Genomic DNA, 12364 nt, shown 5'->3' on the forward strand with positions numbered 1-12364 from the left:
CAGTATCGTGCATCGAACCTGGACTGGTGACTCATTTCATATATGATATTATACATATTTCAATGCCATTCTCCCAAATCATCCCACCCTCTCCCTCTCCCACAGAGCCAAAAGACTGTTCTATACATCAGTGTCTCTTTTGCTGTCTCGTATACAGGGTTATTGTTACCATCTTTCTAAATTCCATATATATGCATTAGTGTACTGTATTGGTGTTTTTCTTTCTGGCTTACTTCACTCTGTATAATAGGCTCCAGTTTCATCCACCTCATTAGAAATGATTCAAATGTATTCTTTTTAATGGCTGAGTAATATTCCATTGTGTATATGTACCACCACTTTCTTATTCATTCATCGGCTGATGGACATCTAGGTTGCTTCCATGTCCTGGCTATTATAAACAGTGCTTCGATGAACATTGGGGTACACGTGTCTCTTTCAATTCTGGTTTCCTCAGTGTGTATGCCCAGCAGTGGGATTGCTGGATCATATGGCAGTTCTATTTCCAGTTTTTTAAGGAATCTCCACTGTTCTCCATAGTGGCTGTACTAGTTTGCATTCCCACCAACAGTGTAAGAGGGTTCCCTTTTCTTCACACCCTCTCCAGCATTTATTGCTTGTAGACTTTTGGATCGCAGCCATTCTGACTGGAGTGAAATGGCACCTCATAGTGGTTTTGATTTGCATTTCTCTGATAATGAGTGATGTTGAGCATCTTTTCATGTGTTTGTTAGCCATCTATATGTCTTCTTTGGAGAAATGTCTATTTAGTTCTTTGGCCTATTTTTTGATTGGGTCATTTATTTTTCTGGAATTGAGTTGTAGGAGTTGCTTGTATATTTTTGAGATTAGTTGTTTGTCAGTTGCTTCATTTGCTATTATTTTCTCCCATTCTGAAGGCTGTCTTTTCACCTTGCTTATAGTTTCCTTTGTTGTGCAGAAGCTTTTAAGTTTAATTAGGTCCCATTTGTTTATTTTTGTTTTTATTTCCAGCATTCTATGAGGTGGGTCATAGAGGATCCTGCTGTGATGTATGTCAGAGAGTGTTTTGCCTATGTTCTCCTCTAGGAGTTTTATAGTTTCTGGTCTTATGTTGAGATCTTTAATCCATTTTGAGTTTATTTTTGTGTATGGTGTTAGAAAGTGCTCTAGTTTCATTCTTTTACAAGTGGTTGACCAGTTTTCCCAGCACCAGTTGTTAAAGAGATTGTCTTTAATCCATTGTATATTCTTGCCTCCTTTGTCAAAGATAAGGTGTCCATATGTGCGTGGATTTATCTCTGGGCTTTCTATTTTGTTCCATTGATCTACTTGCATTTTAGATGTTTAAACATCAACATTTAATGTGATTATTGATATTATTGGATTTAAATCTAACATCTTGATATGTGTTTTCTGTATCATTTTTCCCCCTTTTCTCTTTTTTTCTGCCTTCTTTTAGACTAATACAGTATTTTTATATGATTCCACCTTACCTCCTTTTTGGCTTTTTAGCTATAAATCTTTGCTTCATAATCTCTCAGTGTTTCCTTTAGGATTTACATGTGACAGCTACTGTGACTAGTGTGTGTGTGTGTGTGTGTGTGAAATTGCCTGGTGACCCAGATGGTAAAGAATTTGTCTGCAATGCTGGAAACCCAGTTTAATCGCTGGGTCAGGAAGATCCCCTGGAGAAGAGAATGGCAACCCCCTCCAGTATTCTTGCCTAGAGAATTCCATGGACAGAGGAGCCTGGTGGACTATAGTCCATGGGGTTGCAAAGAGTCAGACACGACTGAGTGACTAACACACGTACACACATGTATGCATATATATATATGTGTGTATATATATGTATATATATATGTGTGTGTATATATATATATATATATGTAATCCTAACCTCATAAGGTAAAAGTGAATATCCGTATTTTGCAGATGAAGGAAAAACATATTGTTGAAATTATAAATAAATGTCTCAGAACAAGAATTAAAACCCAGGTTTGCTTGACTTTAAAACATACATTGTAATATTAGGAAAATAATGTAATAACTTTCAACCTTGATATAATCAGAATCCCATAAAAGAGACATAAACTAAAAACTGAATTGTTATTAAATTTTAAATTATTGAATATATATGTGAATATTATAAAAAGAATAGGGTCTAAACATAATGGATTGGCAGAATTTAGAACTAAATTCAAAATATGGTAATGTTATTGCTCTCTCTTTAAAGCTACTACAGTAGAACACAAGGAAGAAATTAGCTATCTGCAGAAGTAAACCTTACCCTTAAGGCAAAGTTTTAAAATATATTCCGATATTTTTAATGTGTAATGGAAATCTCCTTTCATATATTTATAAATGACTAGTGCCTAACTGAAATCAATATAGTATTTGAAAATAAAACTGCCACTAAAATGGTTTTAGAGGCAATGGCAACCCACTCCAGTACTCTTGCCTGGCAAATCCCATGGACAGAGGAGCCTGGTAGGCTGCAGTCCATGGGGTTGCTAGGAGTCGGATACAACTGAGTGACTTCACTTTCGCTTTTCACTTTCATGCATTGGAGAAGGAAATGGCAACCCACTCCAGTGTTCCTGCCTGGAGAATCCCAGGGACGGGGGAGCCTGGTGGGCCGCCGTCTGTGGGGTCGCACAGAGTTGGACACGACTGAAGCGACTTAGCAGCAGCAACAGCAGCCCCCTTATAATCACTTGCCTCCATTTTTAACCATATGCGCAGCAACAGCAGCCCCCTTATAATCACTTGCCTCCATTTTTAACCATATGCTGCTGCTGCTGCTAAGTCGCTTCAGTCGTGTCCGACTCTGTGCGACCCCACAGACGGCGGCCCACCAGGCTCCCCCGTCCCTGGGATTCTCCAGGCAGGAACACTGGAGTGGGTTGCCATTTCCTTCTCCAATGCATGAAAGTGAAAAGCGAAAGTGAAGTCACTCAGTCGTGTCCTATTCTTGGCGACATTCCTAAAACATTTTTGATATAGAAATCCTAGAACTCCCGTTTTTTGGGAAAAAGAATAAGAGGAAAAGGAGGCCCCACCAATGGATGAAGATATTCCGGTCTCCTTCAAAGTTTAAATCTTATGGCACTTATATCCATGCGTGCTAAATCATTTCAGTCACGTCCGACTCGCAACCCGTGGACTGAAGCCTGCCAGGCTCATAGATCTATCAATCTATCCATGTATTTTGAGAAAGGGACTTAATGGGATGATACCATTTATCAGATAATAAAAACTGACTCCATCCTTACCAATAACAGTTTTGTTAATTAAGATACCAATTGCATACAGTGAATATTACCAATCTTAAATATACATTAAAATTTGTATATTAAGTGTACATTAACATTTGAATTCTGGTAATTGCATGTAATTGTATAACCACTTCTACTATCAAGGTGTAGAATACTTTCTTCACCCTAAAAAGTCTCCTTAAGGCCTTTTGTCCTTGATGAGCTTGTCTCATGCCTGACTCCAGCCAATACTGGTACCCTTTCTATTACTGGTAGCTTTGCCTTTTCTGCTAAGTCGTTCAGTCGTGTCTGACTCTGGGCGATCCCATAGACGGCAGCCTACCAGGCTCCCCCCGTCCCTGGGATTGTCCAGGCAAGAACACTGGAGTGGGTTGCCATTTCCTTCGCCAATGCATGAAAGTGAAAAGTGAAAGTGAAGTCGCTCAGTCGTGCCCGACTCTTCTCGACCTCATGGACTGCAGCCTACCAGGCTCCTCCATCTATGGGATTTTCCAGGCAAAAGTACTGGAGTGGGGTGCCATGCACAAAATGTAGTCTTTTGTGCTTGGCTTCTTTCACTTTATTATGCTTTTAAAATTCACCCATGTTGCTGTGTATATTGCTGAACAGTATTCTATGGTATGAATATACCATTATTTATTCACTCATCAGGTGATGAAAATTTGGGTTGCTTTATGTTATTAGCTATTATAAACAATACTGTTATGAATATTCAAATACACATTTTACACGGATATATATGTTTATTTCCCTTAAGTACATACAAGGAATAGAATCCCTGGATCATAAGGTAAAATATGTCCAATTTTATAAGGTTCTGCCAAACTGTTTTACAAAGAGGATATATCATTTTTGCATTCCTACTAACAATGCCCTAGAGTTTTAGTTGCTCCATATCCTTGTCAACACTTAGTATTTTTAGTCTTTATTATGTTAGCTATTTTAGTGGTATGTATTGGTATCTCAATGTGGTTGTAATTTGTTAGGCAATGTTTCAATGAAAGAGATGTATTTCCAAATTGAATTTTCCTATTGGCAATAAATCAACTGACTTACATATATTCTGATTTGTTAATAAGAAATCCATGAAGCTGTGTAGCTTCTATTAGTTCCCTAAAATCTGATCTATACTGCATGAATGATAAAGACTCTTTGAATCTATGAAACTAAAGACTAGGTCCTATACTTTTCTGTAATTTCATCAGAGTATTGCCTACCTGTGAGACCTAGCCTGAAGCAGTCAGATATCCTGCCTCCCTTCCTTCCTTCCTTCCAGTCTCCCAGTCATCCATTTTTCCAAATATCTACTCTATTTACAAAGATGTGTGTTAATTTTGGAAAATTAAAATGAAATATATATATAAGATAGTAAAAATAATCCATTCAGTTTTACCACCCAAAGACTACCACCATCAAAATGTTAATGAATTTTTCCAGATTTTTCTTTATGTAAAATAAAAATAGACTATGTTATTGCAATGAACTATTTAACTATTTAAATAAATTCTTAAAACAACTGTGTGGTAGATCATATTTTAACCCCATCTTACAGATAACAAAACTAAAGAAAAGAAGTTTTCAGTACTTTGTCTCAAATTACAAAGCTTAGTAATTGGTAGTATTGACATTCATATTGAGGGAGTTAGTTTGATTCCAGACTGCAAGTACTAGGTTGGTACAAAAGTAATTGTGGTTTTACATTGTTGAACTTTTCCATTTGATATTAGAATACATTCTTAAACAAGTGTGGTTATGTTATAAATCATTTTAATTCACATTTCTAGATTTAAGTCTTTTGGCTAATGATTACTTGCTGTTTATATTTATTTTAGACTATAGAAATGATATTAGAAAAAAGGAAATTCAAGCATTTTTTTTTTAATTCGAGTTCAAAATGGTTCATAACGCAGCAGAGATAACTTGCAACTGCTAGTGAATGTATAGTACAGTGGTGGTTCAAGAAGTTTGGACAAAGAGATGAGAGCCTTGAAGATGAGAAGCGTAGTGGCCAGCCATCAGAAGTTGACAACAACCAACTGAGCATTATCATTGAAGCTGATCCTCTTATAACTACACGAAAAGTTGCTGTAGAACTCAACTTCGGTCGACCATCCTATGGTCATTCAACATTTGAATCAAATCGGAAAGGCAAAAAAGCTCAATAAGTGGGTGCCTCATGTGCTGACCAAAAACCAAAAAAATCATCGATCTGAAGCATCATCTTCTCTTATTCTATGCAAGAACAATGAACCATTTCTTAATCTGATGAAAACCGGATTTTATGACTATCAGTGACAACCAGCTCAGTGGTTGGACCAAGAAAAAGCTCCAAAGCATTTCCCAAAGCCAAACTTGCACCAACAAAAGGTCATGATCATACTGTTTGGTGGTCTGCTGCTGGTCTGCTTCACTACAGCTTTCTGAATCCCAGTGAAACCATTATATCTGAGAAGTATGCTCAGCAAATTGATGAGATGCACTGAAAACAGCAACACCTGCAGCTAGGATTGGTCAACAAAATGTGTCTAATTCTTCTCCATGATAATGTGTGACCACATGTAGCATGACCAATGCTTCAAAAGTTAAACGAATTGGGCTATGAAGTTTTGCCTGATCCACCATATTCACCTGACCTCTTGTCAACCCACTACCATTTCTTCAAGTTTTTGCAGGGAAAACACTTCCACAACCAGCAGGAGGCAGAAAATGCTTGCCAAGAGTTTATCAAATCCCTAGGCACAGATTTTTATGCTACAGGAATAAGCAAGCTTATTTCTCATTGGCAAAATATGTGTTGATTATAACGGTTCCTATTTTGATTAATAAAGATGTATCTAGTTTTAATGATTTAAAATTCACAGTCCAAAACCACAATTACTTTTGTTACTTAACCATAATTCTACATTGTCTACCATATTTTTGCCTATGTGTGTGTGTGTGTGTATGTGTGTGTATTCTTTGTATGTCAACTCATGGTTATATTTACACAGTAATTTTATGTAACCAATACCTAAAATTTTATCACATTTTCTGTTATTCAATACTACAAATAACATTGCAAAGAACATTCTCTGTAGTATTACCCATTTATCCCCTTAAGATAATTCGTAGTGATGGGAATGCTTAGTCAGACTCTATGCACATTAAAGATTTATTATGTAGTCCCAAATTGCCTTCCAGAAAAGTTGTACTTACTTCTTCAGCAACTGAGCTTGAGATTTTCCCTTTCCCTATATTCCTGCCAGCATTGGTCTCTATCCTCACCAGTTTTTGCTTTTTCATAGTCTCTGCTAACCTGAAAGTTAACAAATAATATCACATGTTATTTTATTTCATTTGCTTGTTATTGGAGCTACACTGTTAGTCTTTTAAGATATACAATTAATGCATATGTATTCATCAAAAGTAGTGAAATAATAGACTGATATGAAGTGAAAGTAGAAGTCCCACCTCCCGTTTTTCTCATCAGAGGTATCATTTTAACAGTTTAATTTATAACTTTGTAGAGTTTTTAATATTCACTTATATATTTATGTATATATGTTTAATTTTCTTTTGATACAAATGAAAACATCTTCTGCAACTGGCTTTTTAACACTTGAAAAGATATCTTAGAGAATTTTTCATTTTCCTTTAACTGTTACACATTATTTCACCATGTGGAGGCACAATAATTTATTAAACCAGCTCTGTTGATGAAATTTAGGTTAATTACATATATATGTATGTCAAAATTATATAATAAGGATATACTATATACAAGGACTGTTCAATAAGTGAATAACAAATAAAAATATAAATTAATGAACAGAATAAATTAATATATTATATGTAAGAATATAGTAATTTAAAAGTCCCTGTCCTGATGAGATTTCCATTTTTCTTCAGTGGACATTCTCATACATTTTTGCACATGTATGAGTGCAAAATATCTCTGTAGCTGTGTTAACATTTCAAATTTTTATACATAAACATATAACAGACCATCAATAAATACTAATTGAGCAAAAGAATAAATATTTTTCTCTAAAGTTAAATTATAAAATAAAAAATAAGAGATATGTTTTATTTGCTGTGCATAGTAATTACAATTTTAAAAATTAGTTTTCAACATTGAAGAAAGGAATTAACTAAAATGAAGATTTCTGTCATCTCCTGGAAAATTGGAAGGTCTGGTAACACTGGGTTCACATTTGCCCAGATAGCTACCACAAAGTGATGAGTGCCACAGTCTTCACCATTCCAAATTGTCTTATTCCAGGTTACTTCATTCATTTGTGTTACCTGTCTGGCTCCTATGGCTTCCGAATTTGCCGTTCTACCTTAGAACGGCTCAGATGGTAAAGAATCCACCTGCAATGCTGGAGAGCTGGTTTTGATCCCTGGGTCTGGAAGATACCCTGGAGAAGGGAATGGCAACCCATTCCAGTATTCTTGCCTGGAGAATCCCATGGACAGAGGAGCCCGGCGGGCTACAGTCCATGAGGTAGAGTCAGACATAACTAAGTGACTAAGCACAGCACAGCACATTGTGGAGTAAAGAAAAAAGATATCTAAAAGAGACAAAATGACTCTCAGGCATATAATATTTAACCATGACCTAATGCAATATATTAATTCATGTAATACAATCTGTGTCATTCAGAAAATGGATTGCTCAGTTTGGAAGCACAGAAAAAGGAAATTCAGGAAGTGAATGATTGGCAATGTCCTTCCAGACATATTTGAGAAATACATTAGCCAAAATTTTAAGCTGGCCACTTCAGTGGCAGGTATAATACAGTGGTTAAGAACACAGACTTTAGAGCTCGACTCCCTGGGTTTGAATCTTGGTTTTGTCACTTATTAGCTCTAGAACTTAAGGCAGTGCTATGGACTGAATGTTTGCATCACCCCAAAATTCATACGTTGAAGCTGTAATCCCTTATATTATGGTGCTTGGGGGTGGGACCTTTTGGAGCTGACATTGAACTCTCGTGAATGGAAATGTCTCTCTCCACCATGTGAGGTTACAGACCAGGAACAGATCTCTCATAAGAACCTGACCATGTTGGCACTCTGATCTCAGACTTCCCACCCTCCAGAACTGAAAGAAATAGCTGTTATTTAAGTCAACTACTACTATAGTATTTTGCTAAAGCTGCTCAAACTGACTATAACAGCCAGGTAATTTAACTTCTTTGTGCTCAGTTTTCTCATCTGCAAATGGGAAAAACAATTTATCCTACATCATATGTTTGATGCTATGTTTAAATATCTCTATACCTAAAACACTTAGAAGAGTACCCGGTCCATAGAAGTTATCATTATTAATATAAATGCATCAGATACTTGTGTAGGATGCCCTTCAATTTACCTTCCAAATAATCACTCAATTACTTTTTTCCTAAACCTTCACCAAGGAACCTTCTGATGAGTCCCTGTATGAAGTGACTTCACAGAGATGCATTGACTTGAGATGTAAATCTGCACATACTCTCTGAGGAGTAACTACCTACAGAGTTTTTGATTTGAGCATCTGACTCTTTATCAATCAGTACATCATTTAGATGTGCTGCCAAGGAAGCAGAATTCAGTGACAGCTTGCAACTTCTGATTACCAGCAACAGTGTTTGGCTATGAGAGTTTCCCCTAAGTAAACTGGCAAGGAACTGAGATTTTTTTTAAGCCAATTTTCCATTCACCTATTTTGTTGGCTCTGCAAACTAATCCATAATCATTTATAATAGTTTGAGATTGTAGGAAGTGAGTTCACAATGGCTTTGAATGGTAAATCTTGGGCAAGTCATTTCAATATAGGATAAAAAGTATCAATTTAGACTATACTGATATAAAATCTATTAATTTGTTGACATTGACTGGGTTGCTCCTACCTTTACACTATCCATGTAGAACATTATGCATATAGGGTTCTGGCTAAGCCAACTTTTCTTGAAGTTTTGGCAAATTGTTGTTGTTTTAGTCACTATGTCTTACTCTTTTGAAACCCCATGGACTGTAGCCCACCAGCTCCCTGGATTTTCCAGGGAAGAATACTGGAGTGGGTGGCCATTTCCTTCTCCAGGGGATCTTCCGTATCCAGGGATCGAACCCATGTCTCCTGCATTGGCAGGTGGATGCTTTACCACTGAGCCACCTGGGAAGCCCTTTGGCAATCTGCTTATTGACAAATGGATTGTTGTTGCAATGAGAATGTCTTTCCCCTCCCAAGTCAGAGAAAGCATTTTTTACATTGGGCTTTTATCTCCTGCTTTTGGAAATAAAAAGGAGGTCAGATTGCCCTTCTTGCATCTGCTATTTCTCAAGTGCCCTTAATTTAAAATAATCAATATGTCAAAATGGCATATTTTTGATTGACATGCTCTGAACTCCTTTGTCTTTGTAAGGTCCACCTATTCCTCTTATTTCTACCCATCACCCAAGTCTTTTTCTTTTTCTAGAATTTATCCTATGGATTCAACTCGTGGGACTCTTGCCATATGCATTACATAATTTGTTGCTTTAAAATATGCCCTCTTGTATTGTGAATATTTGTTTTATGCATTTGTCATATCTCTCCAACTACATTGCTAGCTCCTTAAATATTTGGCTCATTTAATAAGCGTCCACAATCACACAACTTTAAAACTGCATTTCAGATGCTGAAATTGGTATGCAGACTACCACTGCTCTAGTCACCCATACTGAGAGCAGTAGAGTTAATGAGAACATTATGGTGGTGGTGGGTTAGTCACTAAGTTGTGGCCAACCCTTTGTGACCCCATGGACTGACTGTAGCCTCCCAGGCTCCTCTGTCCATGGGATTTTCCAGGCAAAAATACTGGAGTTGCCATTTTCTTCCCTGGGGGATCATCCTGACCCAGGGATTGAATCAGTCTTCTGCTTGGCAGGTGAATTCTTTCCCACTGGCCACCTGGGAAGCTGAGAACATTACAGTATAATAAAATTGAATGCTTACTATACACTAGGTACAAGTTCCATATATACTTATTTATTTAATTCATAACAATTGGCATCGTCCTTCATGGTTCTCTTCCTCTCACATTCCATATTTAGCTCATGTGACTCTGTTAGCTCTACCTTCAAAACAGAGCCAGAACCTTCCCACTTCTCATCCAAGTCAGTACCATCCTGATTCCAGGCCCCATCATTTCTCTCCAGGCTTACTGCAAAATCCTAATAGCTGTATTCTCAATATAGCCCAGTGTCATCCTTTTAATGTTTTAAGTCATACCTCTGTTCAAAATGCTGCAAAGACCACTCACTTCTTTAGTGTGAAAGACAAAGTCCTCAGTGGCCTACAAGAGCTTATGTCACTGGCAAAGCACACGAGATTCCATGAAAAAATAAGATGAAATCTAGGTGTCCAGGTCCAATTTCTTTTGTGTTTAGTTTCACTTACTATAGGGGATCTGTGTAGAGGTTTTGCCCCTAAAACATGGATTAGAGTTCTAGTGCAGAACTGCTACATCTGACACCCCAGCACTTAAGTGCTGAACAATACAATACCCTGAACAACACAATCGTGCCCCTTCCTGTTGACAAAAACCCCATAAAGCAGCCCTGCCCATGGCCTGCTGAGGAGAGTTTGTTCTTCTAGAACTCACACTTCTCCATTCTTTGACCGAAGGGTAAGGCAACCCACTCCAGTATTCTTGCCTGGGAAATCCCATGGACAGAGAAGCCTGGCAGGCTACAGTACCAGGGGTCACAAAGCGTAGGACATGACTGAGCGACTAAACAACAAAGCTCTGCTCTGCTTCTGAACAGAACCAGGCAGGAGGACCCTTGCTAGAGCCTAACTTGAAAGTGTTGCAGGGAGGGGGACCCCTTTCAGGGCCCGAAACTGGGCTCTTGTCTAACACTCGGAAATGAATTGTTCAAGGAGACACATGTGCTGACAAAGCAAGAGATTTTATTGGGGAAGGGGGCCCGGGCAGAGAGCAGTTAGGGTAAGGGAACCCAGGAGAACTGATTGTTCTGCAGTCTCGGGTTTTATCGTGACGGGGTTAGTTTCTGGGTTGTCTGTAGTCAATCATCTGACTCAGAGTCCTTCCTGGTGGTGCACACCTTGTTCAACCAAGATGGATGCCAGCAAGAAGGATTCTGGGGTGGTCGGACATGTGGTGTCTCCTTTTGACCTTTCCCGAACTCTTCCGGTTGGTGGTGGCTTATTAGTTCTGTGATACTTATCAGGATCTCCTGCTGTAAAACAACTCATGCAAATGGTTACTATGGTACCTGGCCAGAGTGGGTGGTTTCAGTCAGTGTGCTTCCACTAACAAAAGTATTGATAATAGGACTCAGGCTGGGACCTGGTACCCTTTGCTGCAGTGCTTACACCTGAACAAACATCTCTCCAGGAACAAAATACAAAGAAACTTTAAAGGACTAAAAATAAGTGCTTGCATGAGAAGTATACAAGATACAAAAAGACCAAAAAAATTCTAACTACCACTTCTGAAGAACTGGGAGCAAACATAAGGTGTTGGGAGGAAAAGAAAGAGGGTACTGCACATGCCTCCTGCACTTAACATCGCCAGTGTGCATGTATGCACACTGGTGGCCAAGTCATTTGCCATTTCCTACTCCAGGCAATCTTCCTGACTCAGAGATCAAACTCACATCACTTGTGTCTCCTGAAGTGGCAGGTGGATTCTTTACCACTGTGCCACATGGGAAGCCCCAACACTACTAAAGGAGTGGTGTGTGCATGCTAAATCACTTCAGTTGTGTGATGTGAGACTCTGCAATCCTATGGACTGTAGCTCACCTGCCTCCTCTGTCCATGGGATTCTCCAGGCAAGAATACTAGAGTGGGTTGCCAATTGCTCCTCCAGGGTATCTTCTGGACCTAGGGATCAAACCTGTCTCTCTTTATTCTTCTGCATTGGCAGGCAAGTCCTTTACCACTAGTGCTGCCTAGGAAGCCCCCTAAAGGAGTGGGCAAACCACCTAAGCCACCCAAACCACCCCTCCAATATGACTTCTGGACACACTGCTACCCTCACCTTATATAAGGAACCAACTCACTCCCTGCCTCCAGGAGTGAATAAGGCAAACTGTTACTTGTTTTCACTGTCCTCTGTTTGCCTGAATTTCTT

The sequence above is a fragment of the Bos grunniens genome, chromosome 10 (genome assembly GCF_055505025.1).
Source record: "Bos grunniens cultivar Pamir isolate PY7600 chromosome 10, Bosgru_T2T1.0, whole genome shotgun sequence".
In the NCBI taxonomy this organism is placed as follows: domain Eukaryota; kingdom Metazoa; phylum Chordata; class Mammalia; order Artiodactyla; family Bovidae; genus Bos; species Bos grunniens.